At 42.7% G+C, this 13,528-nt stretch overlaps 1 long non-coding RNA gene across 1 annotated transcript; it reads right to left on the reverse strand.

Moving 5' to 3' along the window:
- Positions 1 to 7,143: 7,143 nt before the first annotated feature.
- LOC125940138 (uncharacterized) lies at positions 7,144 to 12,247 on the reverse strand. The gene is made up of 3 exons (XR_007463368.1): positions 11,776 to 12,247; positions 10,908 to 11,011; positions 7,144 to 8,886 (listed from the first exon to the last, which is right to left on the reverse strand). It is a non-coding gene; the product is annotated as an uncharacterized LOC125940138 (long non-coding RNA).
- Positions 12,248 to 13,528: the final 1,281 nt, after the last annotated feature.

Genomic DNA, 13,528 nt, shown 5'->3' on the forward strand with positions numbered 1-13,528 from the left:
GAGTAAGATAACGTATAGTCTACCTTTCCACACACTAAACAAAAGTGAAGAAGCAAACATCGAGTCTATAATTAGGAGCGTGTATAATGTAGCCCTAGGGCTAGCGGTAGGCACACCAACTCAAAAATTGTTAGACCTCGGAATACATAATACCTATTCCGAGCTAAAGATGGCGGTACTGAACGCACAGAGAAGTCGTCTAAGCCGGTCCAGGGCGGGGAGAGAGATTCTCGCTAGGGTGGGCTTCCCACCGTACCCCCAGGACCTGGACGAGGTACTGGTGGAAATCCCGGATCCCGTCCGATGCAAGATCTCGGTCGCTCCCCTGCCCAAGAACATGAACCCAAACCAAAACAAAAAGCGGAGAGAGGAGAGAGTAAGATGGCTCCGTAAACACCTAAAAAACAAAACAAATGTTTTGTATGTGGACGCTTCGAGGTACAACTGGAAACGAGCCGTTGCAACAGTAATTGGCAGCAAAAAGAGAATGGTGACGAGTGCCTCCCTGTACACGTCCTCGATTGCCAAGGTGTGATGCTTTGCCTTTGCCCTGGCGATAAAAGAGCAAGAACGGAGGGAGGAACCACATACGACTATCATCTCTGACTCGCAGGATGTGTACCGTTTCTTTGTGAACGGCCGCCTCCCCATAAAAGTTAAAAACTTCCTAGGCGGGAGATTGACAAACAGACACATGTTGATCTGGTGTCCGGGACACGCAGGCCTGGAGGGAAACGAGAGTGCGGACGCTTTTGCTCGAGGGCTCACGAACCGAGCATAGCCTCGACAGCACTGTCAATTCCCCCAAACATTCCAGGAGGAGTGAACCGAGGAGGACAACGACCCATCCCGAATGACCCCTCACGAAGTTCTTGCTCACAAGCGTGGCACGCGACAAAAATACAGCACCTCCCACAAATCATTAGAAGGGGAGGACGCCATAGACCTCCGCAGAAATCAAACGGGGGTCTTTCCAAACCTACAAAGATAAAACAAATTTTTCCAACGCTGTATGGGCACGCCTGTCCGTGGTGTTGTGGCTCGCCAATGCTATACCACATTTCGTGGGGTTGCCAAAATAGACCACCAAATTTAAATACCTTTTTAGGTAAATTTGAACTATGGAACACTTTGGAGCAATGGTAGGCACAACTCGCCAGCTCTGACCCCGAGTTGCAGCTAGCATTTCTGGGTCACGTAAGGCAGGCGGCAGAAGCCAGTGGAGCCCTGGACTTGGCGCCCGACCCATCGAGATCATAACTTTCACCCCAACCCCTCTTCAATAAAGTTATTCCTCCTCCTCCCCCTCACGAGATTGTAGGTTCGCAACGGCGAAAAAAAAAGGGAAAAATAATAATTAAAAAAATAAGCCTAAGACATTTAAAAATATAAGGTTGTGCAAACACACAAAAATCTTATGCTATTAAGCCAGCGACTGCTTTATAATTACACGCCCTGTGGCGTCGACCTTCCTCCGTAGCAGACGACGCACAGCGTTGTAGAAGGCACGGAGTAATTTTTCTCTCGCGATCTGGCATGTGCTGTAGCATTTCCATCATGATAGTTTTACCAAACCACTCGTCAAGATGCACAAATCTTATTTATACCGACAAATACGCGTTTTAGAAGAAGTCCCAATTTTTTTGAGCAGGACTATTTCTTTTGTCGCGGAGGAATTGGCTGCTACGCTTCGGTAAACTGGGCGGGGCCTCTCCTGTCTTTTAAAGTTGTACCCGACTATAGAATAATAGGGGAGTGTCCAAAGCGCCGGCTCCGGCGAGAGCCTTTTTCTGGGAACGGCCTCGCCGCGCCGCTGCTACCGACCCGTGGGTTTTTCGGGCTCGCGAAGCGCGCGAAAAGCGATGGTCGTCTGGTACGTGGTAGAGGTTTTTGCGTTCAGTTTCCACGCAAAACACTTAAAGTCTATTTAACTTCAATAGTGTGGTGCTGCATGGAGCTTACCTATCTTTGAGCGTTGTCTTTGTGCTTGGGCAGCAAGAGAATGCAAAAACTAACGCGTCAAACTCACCAGCGCGGCCTAGCTCCAGTGCTAGAGTTCGGGGGACGGTAATGCAGTAACTGTGCATGCGTAGAAACGTGCTAAATGAGCCCGCGCAAGGAACGAACTTTAAAAATTTGGAGGACGCTTAAGCTCCGCTTTTAAGAGTGGAACGCGATAGCAGTCAAACATCCCTGATGGCTTCTCACGGTTCCCGACGACTGCAGCTTACGAAACCGTAATGGTTACTGGCAACACTGGCGGCAAACGCTATGCATGTAGGCGAGCTTTCTGGTAGAGACGCGGCCTCTGGCGTGGGCCGATCCCAGAGATGGTGCACTACCGCGCCAAAGAAATTAAATCATTTTAAAGTTTCCGTGTTTGTTTCGCACTTTTAATATTTCAGTCTGAGAAGATTTAACATAAAAGGCATGTGCTGTGGGTGTTTTGCTTCATGAAATTTGTTTGTGGATCGTTATTCTCAAACTTCTGACGAATAGCTTTCTCAAGAATGTGAGACAAGGGATGAGCAACATTCGCGATAGAATGGCATAGCACTATAACTCGGATATATCGCACTTGATATAAGAAGGCGCGCGCTATAGATATTCGGAGGCCCTGAGTGGTTGGGGATGATTTTCTCGGCCACCGACGCCGACGCCGGATTTTCTGCGACACGGGGCCCTTCACGCTATCGCGATAAAAATGGTATTCACATGGGTACGTGGGCAATACCACCATGATGTAAGAGTAACGAAAAAAGCAAATTACTCACGCAGTCAAGTAAAATACGTGCATTCAGTGACCGCGTCGCTCACCACTACGCGCTTTTCACTCACGGTCAATTGTGGTTTACAGCCACATGCCATATGTATTTATAGGAATTTTTTTAGCCTCGAAAATACTTAACTAGGAACAGAGTCCAGTGAGAAGGTGTAAGGAAAACAAGAGAAAGAGCAGAGACGGCCCTAAATCCGCGATATGTTGGCTTATTTCGCTTCAGAGATTGCGTAAACGAACAATTCCTTGCTGTACGCTATCTCTTCAATACAACCTTCGCGCAAGATGTACTATAAAGTTCACTGTGAGCGAAGCTTGTTTCAAATTCATACATTCGAAAGAAAAGTCATTCCAGCCAATAGGTAAAGAAACCTAAAAAAAAGGTAAACAAATAGGTAAACAAATATACGTTTTCTACATTGAAATGAATAGATAGCTACTACTGGCCAAGCCATTTACTCATTTGTTATGTAACAGTTATTGCTGCAACAGCCTTGTTTTAATGATCCGTGAATCGTCTCTGAAATTACCAACATGTAACGTTTCATGATATCAGCTTAACGTGTCATTTTTTACGTAAGGTAACAAGCATGCGTGGCGCGTCACGATGTTTGTGCTCGCATTATATTGAGTGGAAGATCGTCTTGAATATCACTGTCTTTCACGCACTACAAAATATCGCGATTGATTCTACATATCCCTAAAATTGTTACTTTCAATAACAATAAAACATGATAAATTTATGTTCTGGTGATTAGTTGCCTCTTTCATTACGCAACTAAAGTACGTAAATATTGATCAGTAAGTGTATTTGCTGTGCACGAACCAGCGAACACACGCTATAAATATTCCTAAAGTTACTTTCGTGTTAAAATGTGCTTAGTGCTTGCGCTCTTGCAACACAAGAAGGCGAAAAACGAGTTGCACATCCAAAATGCACCACGTTCGTTTTCTGACGTTCGCTCATAATTATGAAATAAGGCATACGTACACAATGTTGCACTGTTAGCGTTTCATTTATTTTGGTTTGTCTTGTTTTTTTTTTTCGCTTATATTTCTCGCGTACCCTTTACCTACACGCCGTGGTAGCTTAGTGGCTTTGGTAGGTCGGACTGCTAAGCTTGAGGACGCGGGTTCGATTCCCGGCCACGGTGGCTTACATTTCGATGGAGGCCAAATGCATAAAACACCCGTGTACATAGATTTAGGTGCACATTAAAGTACCCCAGGTGGTCGAAATTACCGGAGCCCTTCACAGTACGGCGACTATCATAGCCATATTGCGATTTCTGGATGTAAAATTAAACCACAGAAATTATCACTATATTAACGCAATAGCGTTAAGGGCCCCATGTCGCAGAAAATCCGGGTTCGGTGTGGGCGTCGGTGTCGGCGTCAGCGCTGGCGTCCGCGGCCGGGAAAATCAACTCCAATCAGGCAGGATGATGATGGGTGGTGTTTTATGGTGCAAGGGCCAGGTATGGCTAAAGAGCGCCAGAACAAGTGGTAATGTAATCGATGAGCTGTTATGACGCGGGCAACGAGTTTCTCATGGTAGATGTGACATGGCTGTAAAGGGGCCTAAAAACTGTCGCTGTAAATGGCGTAAAACATATAGTGATAGTGACTGAAGTGGCATATGCTATGAGTATGAAATGTGGAACAAGGTTGTGATAACTTAACTTGTATTTAAAGATGAAAAAGTGATGGTTGACAACGAGTAGCACAACAGCCTCACCAGCTACCTTGAGTACAAGGGGCTGGAGGCATGTGCTATAAACAAGGGTTGACATCGCAACAGCGGCCTTTCACAGGAGGCCGTGCTACGAATTTCTTGGACAGAATACGTTGAGCGTATGGACGTCATTTAAGAACGCTAAAACGTATTTGATGTCAAATAGCTGTTCTCTGCCTAGAAACAGCTAGTGCCAGGTGAAGTGGTATACACTGCCTATATGCTAAATGGAAGCGTCTTTTCCTCTCGGCTTGTGCTTCGCGACATTCCAGGAGGAGATGCTTAACACAGAGGGTGACCCCACATCTACTACAAATTGGAGGTTCACAGCCAGTCAACAAAAAACTATGTGTACCATAAGTGTGCCCTATTCTGAGACGACAGAATAGGACATCACTACGTCTTGAGTTGGTCAGTGATCGACGATACCCTAAATGTGGCGCAACTACGTGAAGCTTATTAAGGATATCAGCGTCCCACTCATGTTGCCAGTAGGTTCTGAGTTTGTTCCGCAAATATGGCTTCAGGTCTACAACTAGAACAGCTATGGACGTGTTGCAAGATTTTGTATCTAAGGAAGTTGCCATTCGGTCTGCTAGCACGTTACCTTCAATACCTCTGTGTCCAGGCACCCAGCATACCGTTATATGTTGGCCAGAGGCATAAATAGTACATAGGAGAGAGAAAAGATCTGCAATTACAGGATTTCTATGTTTGCAGCCTGAAATGAATGTTTTAACGACGCTTAACGAGTCTGTATATACGACCGCCTTATGTAGTTTTAACTGCTTGATGTGTTTCACAGCGCACCATAGTGCATACGCCTCTGCTGTAAAGATGCTTGTATGATGGTGAAGAACATCTGACTCCGAATAGGATGGGCCGACGGCTGCATATGATACGCCGGCATGCGATTTAGACGCATCTGTGTAATATTCTGGGCACGAGTACTTAAATTGTAACTCTATAAAATACATACGAATGTGGGCCTCTGGAGCGTGCTTCTTTACCTCCACAAATGACGTGTCGCAGTCAATGGTGCGCCACAACCACGGCGGTAACGGCTTAGCAGGAGCCATTAGGCGATTTTCAAGAAGCGGAACGTCCATTTCTTCACTCAGCCTCCACACACGGAGCGAGAGAGAGAAAAAAAAGGTAAAGGAAAGACAGGGAGGTTAACCAGACATTATCTCCGGTTGGCTACCCTGTACCGAGGGAGGGGTAAAGGGATTCGACAGGAGAGAGAGGAAGAAAAATAAGTATAAAAAAGGAGGGGGGAAAAGAAAAGAAAATCGCACACACACACACACACACACACACACACACAAAACAGAACTGTTTCTGTGGGCATTGTCACGCAGTCTGCGAAGGCGTTCTAGTGTTGCACAGTGTCAACGTCCCATCCTACGTCACACAGTGTAGAGTCACAATTTGACGCAGCAGTGCCTTCAGGGTGGTTCGCGCTGTTGTTCGTGTAGGCCAGTTTCTAAGGATGTTGATTTGCGTTATTGGGCGTTTGTCCAGTTGATCTATCGTGGCTCAGAGAGCTGCTCTCTGTGGGTTAAAATGAGGGCCCTCACAAACAAGGTGTGCGATTGTTTCGTTGCACCGGAAGAGCGTTCTAATCCCAGTCGGTCAGATAGGCCGGTGGCTCTCAAGAAGCGCAGAAGCACCTGCACGGCCTTCTTCTGTGACGTTAAGTCCAGTCTGCGGTGGAGAATTTTTTCTTCCGACAGAGGCCGGTCGTCCAATTGGTTGAACGCGTTTGCGCACTGTACTGCGGGCAGTCGCACAAAATATGTACAATTGATTCTCCATTGCCGAAGTGGTCACAGGCTGCACTGTCGGCCATTCCTATGCGGAACGCATAGGCGTTGGTAAACGCAGCGCCCAACCATAATCTGCACAAAAGAGTTGCATCTCCTCGGCGAATCCTTGATGGTACTCGAAGGCTCCCTTACAAAAATTTTTAATGTGTTTTTTTAGAGAGTCTTTTGAACTTGTTCGATAGAATTCTATTGTGTTTATTTTGACTGCTTATAGAATTTTTCTATAGAGTTCCAACAGTTATTTGGCCACCGCATTCTTATAGGAACTCTGAAGACACAATTCTATAGAACATTCCTACGGAGTTCCTTTTAAGATCCTAAAGACAAATTTCTATAGAACATCTCTACGGAGTTCCTTTTAAGATCCTAAAGACAAATTTCTATAGAACATTTCTATGGAGTTCCTTTTAAGATTGTAAAGACGAATTTCTATAAAACATCTCTACGGAGTTCCTTTTAAGATCCTAAAGACAAATTTCTATAGAACATTTCTATTGAGTTCCTTTCAAGATTGTAAAGACAAATTTCTACAGAACGTTTCTACAGAGTTCTTTTAAAGATCCTAAAGACAAATTTCTATAGAACATTTCTATTGAGTTCCTTTCAAGATTGTAAAGACAAATTTCTTTAGAACATTTCTCTGCAGTTGCTTTACAGACCCAAAAGACAAATCTCTATAAAACCTATGTCGATGTTTGTAATGTGCTTGTACTTTGCCGAGGTTCTAGAGAACTGTACTGTAGGCATTAACGATTACAGTAAATGCAGTGGCAAAAATAATTGGCACTACAACCACAAAGTGACCTGTTTTAAACGTTTATTGCACTTCAGACTAGATACATGCATCATACATACTACATACACACTTTAGAACAGTCAGCATACATGCTTCAGCCTAGAACTTGCAACACACAAACTGTAGCTGCCAATGCGCTTCACGGATCAAGCTGGTGGTGCTAACATACGAAACAGGAAAACATTTGTGGCACACTCGACTGGAGTTGACATCTGAGAAAAGCAGGCTTGTCTAAGACAAGAAAGCTTCACATTAAAACTGCAGAAGGACCTGCTGTTCCAGCAATGCACATTAAACGGTTGGATACTAAAGCCTGAAAGTATATTCATATCAATGTGCACAGATATATGTGCACTGCAATGTTTTGCGTCAGCTCCACAAAACCACACTAAACTTATAAAACACAGCATTCTGGCCTATTTTGAAGTGTAAAAAGAACACTGGCAGTCCTTGTAAAAATGCAGCAAACAGTGGTACTCCTGGAGAAGTGCATCATATATTGTACAAAGCTTAATAAGCTTGAATGTTGTTATAAGGCAAATTTTGAGATCAGGCTCAATATTTGAAAATTATGCTGGGAAATACAAACATGACTGACGCACACCAATACCTAAGAAAACGATTTAGCTCAGGAGCTCCTATGCATGTGAATAGTGAAATCGTTTTTCTTGGCAACCACAGGACTAAACTTGATGTTTGTTATTTAAAACATTTTTAATTGGTGTTATTTACATTTAGACCAATTTTTATTAAGAATGGTTGAAAATTGCACAATTAAAAAAAACTTATGTTTAGAACTATAACTCACAAAAAAACTAGCAAGCACAATTCTGTTCTGCAAATCGGAATTGGCCTCGAGCTTTAGCTAAGGACCAACTCCGATGTCCCTCCTTAAATATGTGTGAAATTCCTAAATGGTTTTGAGACAACCACAAGGCTATTTTGAATTAAATTTGTAGCATTTGAGAAAGTTAAGGTCTACCGGTTGTTGGAAGAATTTCAATTCAGAGCCTAAAGTAAAAATTATTAAAAATAGGCAGGTTTAAAGAAAAGTAAAAGCATGAAGTTTAATAATCCCCAACTCTGCAATAAAAACACATATCACAGTTCTGCAGACTGGATCAGCTATGTCTTAAGTCAAGGAATTTGATATATGAATTTACAGCTTGCGTGAAATGTTCCAATGTTTATAAGCATTTTGCATGTCCTACTCACAAATTAATGATTGTATTTTAGAGCAGTATATGATATGTCAATTTCGCCAACTTTAGTTATGGATTAGGTGCAACTAACAGAACGGTGATATCACTGTTTTTTTTAGTAAGAGTTGTTAACTTAATAGCTTCATTTCTTGGAATTTTCGTGGATTTGTATGAAACGTCACTTGAATAAAAAATGTGACATCATGCTTGTGCTATGCGAATGATGCTTTTTTGAATGACGTGTTTACTTTGATTTAATAATGCTTTCCCATTTTACCTAATTCCTTCCTGGAGGCATGTAAGGCTTTAGTGAGGTATAAACAAATAAATGTAAATTATTTAATACTTAAATAAATAAATAATGTGGTTTGTCTCAGCATTCCAGTTTTTACCACCAGCATGACCTGTATGAAGCTTTGGCTACTGCTCACATGTTGCAAGTTCATTCTTACATGATCGCCCACTACTTCACTTCCTGGAAAGCAGCGAGGAAAGGCTAGCTTTTAACCTCGTTGGTTCCGCCTGGTACTCTGCCACGGTGAAGCCTGCAAAATACAATTGAAAATCATTTTAAAAAGGTGTAATGAACATTTAGCCATAATGTATAGGCAGGCGCAAACATGTCACAAATATATATATCTACAAATGTGGTATAAATATTTATATGTATATAGTTGTAGCACTACACTGTTTCATTTAAGTATTTCAGAAAAAAAATTATAACAAGAAAGTAGCAGAAGTATCTCCGTGAAGAGGGACAGTTCTCAGGCAATCACTTTTGAGAATATTTTCACTTTCCCAAGATTTTGTGACACTAGAACTAGGCCAATGCACCGACACTAGAATGCCATTGCTAGTGACAAAAATAAAGTGTTTCCAAAAGACAGCAGCCCAGTCGCACATTAACGTCATCTTGTAATGACAACACATTTTAAGTTTAACATATGTAAGCAAGCAGGAACACCCATGAACTAAGGCTCCTATATAGACATCGCGCTACGCATAGCAAACAAATTTTTGGAAGAAAAAGAGAATGATCTACTGGCTTCTATTGTTCAGCGGGTGAAACAATATTACATCTGCCGGTCGCCATAGTTCGTATGTGCTATGCGTAATATGGCAGTATTCAATTTCTCACGTGGAGCTTGAGATTTTGAGCAATCATGATAACAATGCATTTAACTATCTGTTGCATGGGGACCAATCAGACTTTTTTAGGGTTGTTTGCAATGAAAAGTTTGCAATGCCAAGTTTGGACTGCCGTCCTCAATTTGGCATTGCTTTCACAGGCAGAGGAAAAAATTGGCTTTATCGCTCAACCCCTGGTCCGTATAATTTTCTCTCCTAGGCGCATGTTGAGGCACCGGCCAGTCTGCGCCATGTACATTTGACCAAATATGCATATGATCACAGAAATACACAACACTACCCCTGACAGACACAAGACAAATTTAATGGTATCTTTAATAAAGCAAGTCTCCCTGGCCAGGGTGCCTTTCTTAGTTCACTTGTACACTGCTATGCACATGTATTTCTAGCGAAAAATAAAGCAGGCAGGATATGCATGGCAGCCCGCAAGCGAATTGAGAAAGGCAAGCAGGCAAGGGAGGCTTGCGTCGGTGAGAAATACCACCAAATTTGTCCATTACGTGTCACAGGTAGTGTACTGTACTCCTTTCACATGTGGTCAAACTTACATAGGGCAAACTGGCCGGTGCCTAAACATGTGCCTAAGAGATGACCATATTTCACTCAAAAGACCAGTATGCTTGTCCTACTTGGCCATGCATTGTCACAATAGGGCATAATGTAGGATTAAGATTGTTCATCTGTGTTCACCCACACTGAAAAATTAACTAGAGAAATCAGTGAGGCATACCACATAAATAAGAAGACATGTGTGAGCGAGCTTTCATTAATAATGCACGAAAAAAAGATATCCTTTCTAGATGACAAGGGATCGAAATCAGTCTGCCTATTTATTACTGAAGTAACTGAGCAGAGCGAATACTGACCTTCATATTTATTTTCAGCAAATTCAAGCTAATCAAATGTGCATTTGCCAGACACAGTTTTTCTGGGAACAGGACAGAAATAACTGGGAAGATATTAATGATAAACAATGGTGTGCACACTACGTGCTTAGACTTGTGACATATGTGGCAAACTACACTACAAATTCTTACATGCACAGGTAACTGCATGAGCTTGCAGCACAAACAGGAAAAATATGGAAATAAATGCAACAGCATAGGAAACAGTTTTAAGACAATAAAACCAAACTAAAAAGCGATAAACATACTGTGTACTAAACAAAATAAAATTTATGTTGCAGCCAAACAATTTATGCAGGAAAAAATACTAAACATCAGGACATGTTAGGTCTAGTTTTATACAGAACATGATAATGTGTGCATAATCTTTATGCACACATGTAAGTAAGTTGAATACAGTTGCATAAATATTTATCCTCTTTAGTAAACTGCATAAACTAATGTGTCGCTAAACTGAACCATGAATGATACCAAGATCCAACTTTTTTGGAACATGTACATTTCATACATACCTGACATGAGCATCCAGCCATGCTGCTGCAGGCACTCGTATGGGGTCTGCATTTCTGGGGGCTCCTCCTTTTAGTGGACACTGTTGCGGGCCAAGGTCTCGCCACTACAAAATGAGTTGTGTTAGCTAATAGCAGTGGAGCAATAAAGCTGTCATATCGTAAACACATGCAAGGAGCACCTAAAATAGTCACGAAAACAATGTCTGCACTAGTACATAATGGCAAGAGAGCAAAAGGTTGAAATTATTGAATGGCTTGATAATATGGTCCTCTTCATCAAAGTAAATTTTTGGGCACGTCGCAACTGCACATTACAATGTATTTTAAAATTTTTTTAGAGAGTCGTTTTTTTTATTACTTAGATTAAGCAACTTTCCCCTACCATGTTTATTTATGTGAAAGTTATGTCAGCACAGCTTGTCATGAAAAGAAAGCTATACTAGTAAGTAGCAAGCTGTGATTGACTTACATTTTTTTCCTGCTGCTCGTAAGCCTAAAACCTCGTAAGCAGAGATTACCCACAACGTCGAAGCATTTATAAGCAAGGAAACGTCATTGAAAGAATCGGTGAAGAGGCAGGTGGATCGTTACTATGCAACTGCAGCAGAAAAACGGGAGCTCACGCACAGGTGCACAAGATGATTTCCGAACGTAATCTATCTCAGCGGAAGAAAACGCTTATCAGAATTATCAATTCCGCATTGTGGCAACAAATTTGCGTAACTAAATTCTGACAACCAGTGCGCCGCAAGCATCAGCACAGATTTCACTGTTGCCGTGGGTGTTCTATTTCCTACGTCCGCAAGGCACTCTATGCACACGATAAGCACGCACAACACACGTGTAGTTAGCAACTACGATTGCTTACCTTTCGAACAGTACGATGAGATCGAAAAGAGCTCTCCGAGTTGCCAGTGCTGCGTCGACGATGTTGATCCAGCATACATGCCGTTGCGTAATGGACGAGCTGAGGCACGCTAATAATACGCATTATTTCATCGCGACGTCCACAAAACTTTTCACGACCACCCAAGACAAAGGGAACACACTCCACGGCATGAAAATCGTTGGTCCACATTTGCCTGGCGCGCCACGCATACGGCGAGTTTGCAGCGAGACGCAGGCTACCTTCCGGCACTTTCATGCACACGAACTACACCACATTTCATTACGGCAAACCTAAAAACACACGATCAAACAAACACATCGAAGCAGCGTGCACTACCGACCGGCACATTCAAGACGGAGGAATAACAACACGACTTATTTTACCGGCCGCGTGGGACCGGCGCCGCCAGCGCCGTCTGTATACTTGTGAGGCTGTTATGGCCTCCGTGATGCCAGCAATAATAACCACTACAGCACGTTTTTGTGCCATTTTGTGCCCAATTACGTATATATATATGTTGCGAGACAAAAGGAACCATCGACCAGTCTATATTGTACACTACAATTTAGCGCAGGAAGAAATTCCATGACCAATTCTTGCTTTTGAATCACTTATGCCGCAAGTAGCCAACAAAGCATGGCCTTCAAGATCCGCTTATGTGATCCTGAGAAATCCGTGGCTGGGGCGTGATTTGAACGATTTGAACTCCGATCACCTGCCTTAAAGCGCCTAAATGACATTTCCCGCAGCCGTTAGCTGCGCTACTTGGGCCGTAACTTCGTTTTAAGTAGCTTCCTGCTGTCTTCAACATTGAATGTAGCCCAGAAATTTTTGACACAATCTCGGAGGTACACATGGCAGTGTGCGATGTTTCCGTGTACTTTGTAATTGTCCGTCGCAAAGCAACAAATATGCGATGGTTCTTAATTTTGCTCGTGTGGCGCAGGTTATACCCATGTCGTCCGTATCTTGCTTTCGTGTCGGTGTGTTTATCGTGCGCGGATTGCACTCATGTCGTTCGTGCCTTCCCTGTGTATCGTGCGACCTACGAAGATTCCTCGAAAAAACCGCATGTCTCTGCAGCGTGCATGCGTCGCATTTTAGTGACGTAGGCCAAAATGTGCGGCGGCGTTCTGTGTGTTTGCTGCCAAGTGCTGCAGTCACTGCGTTCCAGCAGATAGACGCGGCTGCTTACGCGTAGTTTTGTTTAGTGTTCCTTGGTCATCTTTGTGATTCACCTGCATCGGCGATAGAAACCACAATGCGCTTCCTTGACGTTACTTTGTGTAATTTCGCTTTTTGTTTTGTTCGCCTTCTTCAGTGATTATAAAGATGCTCTTGCTTGATAGTAAAAACCCATGAAACGGGTTTGAAATAATCAGGCTTTTTATTCCTTGGAAATTGGCGCGAGTGGTAATTTTACAAGAGCTTAGCAACAGCTCTGTACATCGAGCTAAAAAGCAAAATATCTAAACGTGTTACAGTACGTGAATCTTACTATTATGTGTCAATATCTCAGTACGTTCTCTGCTGAGAACGATTGTCCAATTCGCTCTGAACTAGCGTATATAATTTTTTTTTCATATCATTTATTGCAAGTCCAAAAATTTGCATGGTTGCACTGCTGTCTTTTCGAGTTAAAAAGACACTTTGAGATATCATTCAGCAGTATTCGACTCCTTCTATTGAAACCTTTATAGAGTGCAAATATAGAGCCATTCTATAGAAAGGC

Source organism: Dermacentor silvarum, chromosome 9, assembly GCF_013339745.2.
Source record: "Dermacentor silvarum isolate Dsil-2018 chromosome 9, BIME_Dsil_1.4, whole genome shotgun sequence".
NCBI lineage: Eukaryota > Metazoa > Arthropoda > Arachnida > Ixodida > Ixodidae > Dermacentor > Dermacentor silvarum.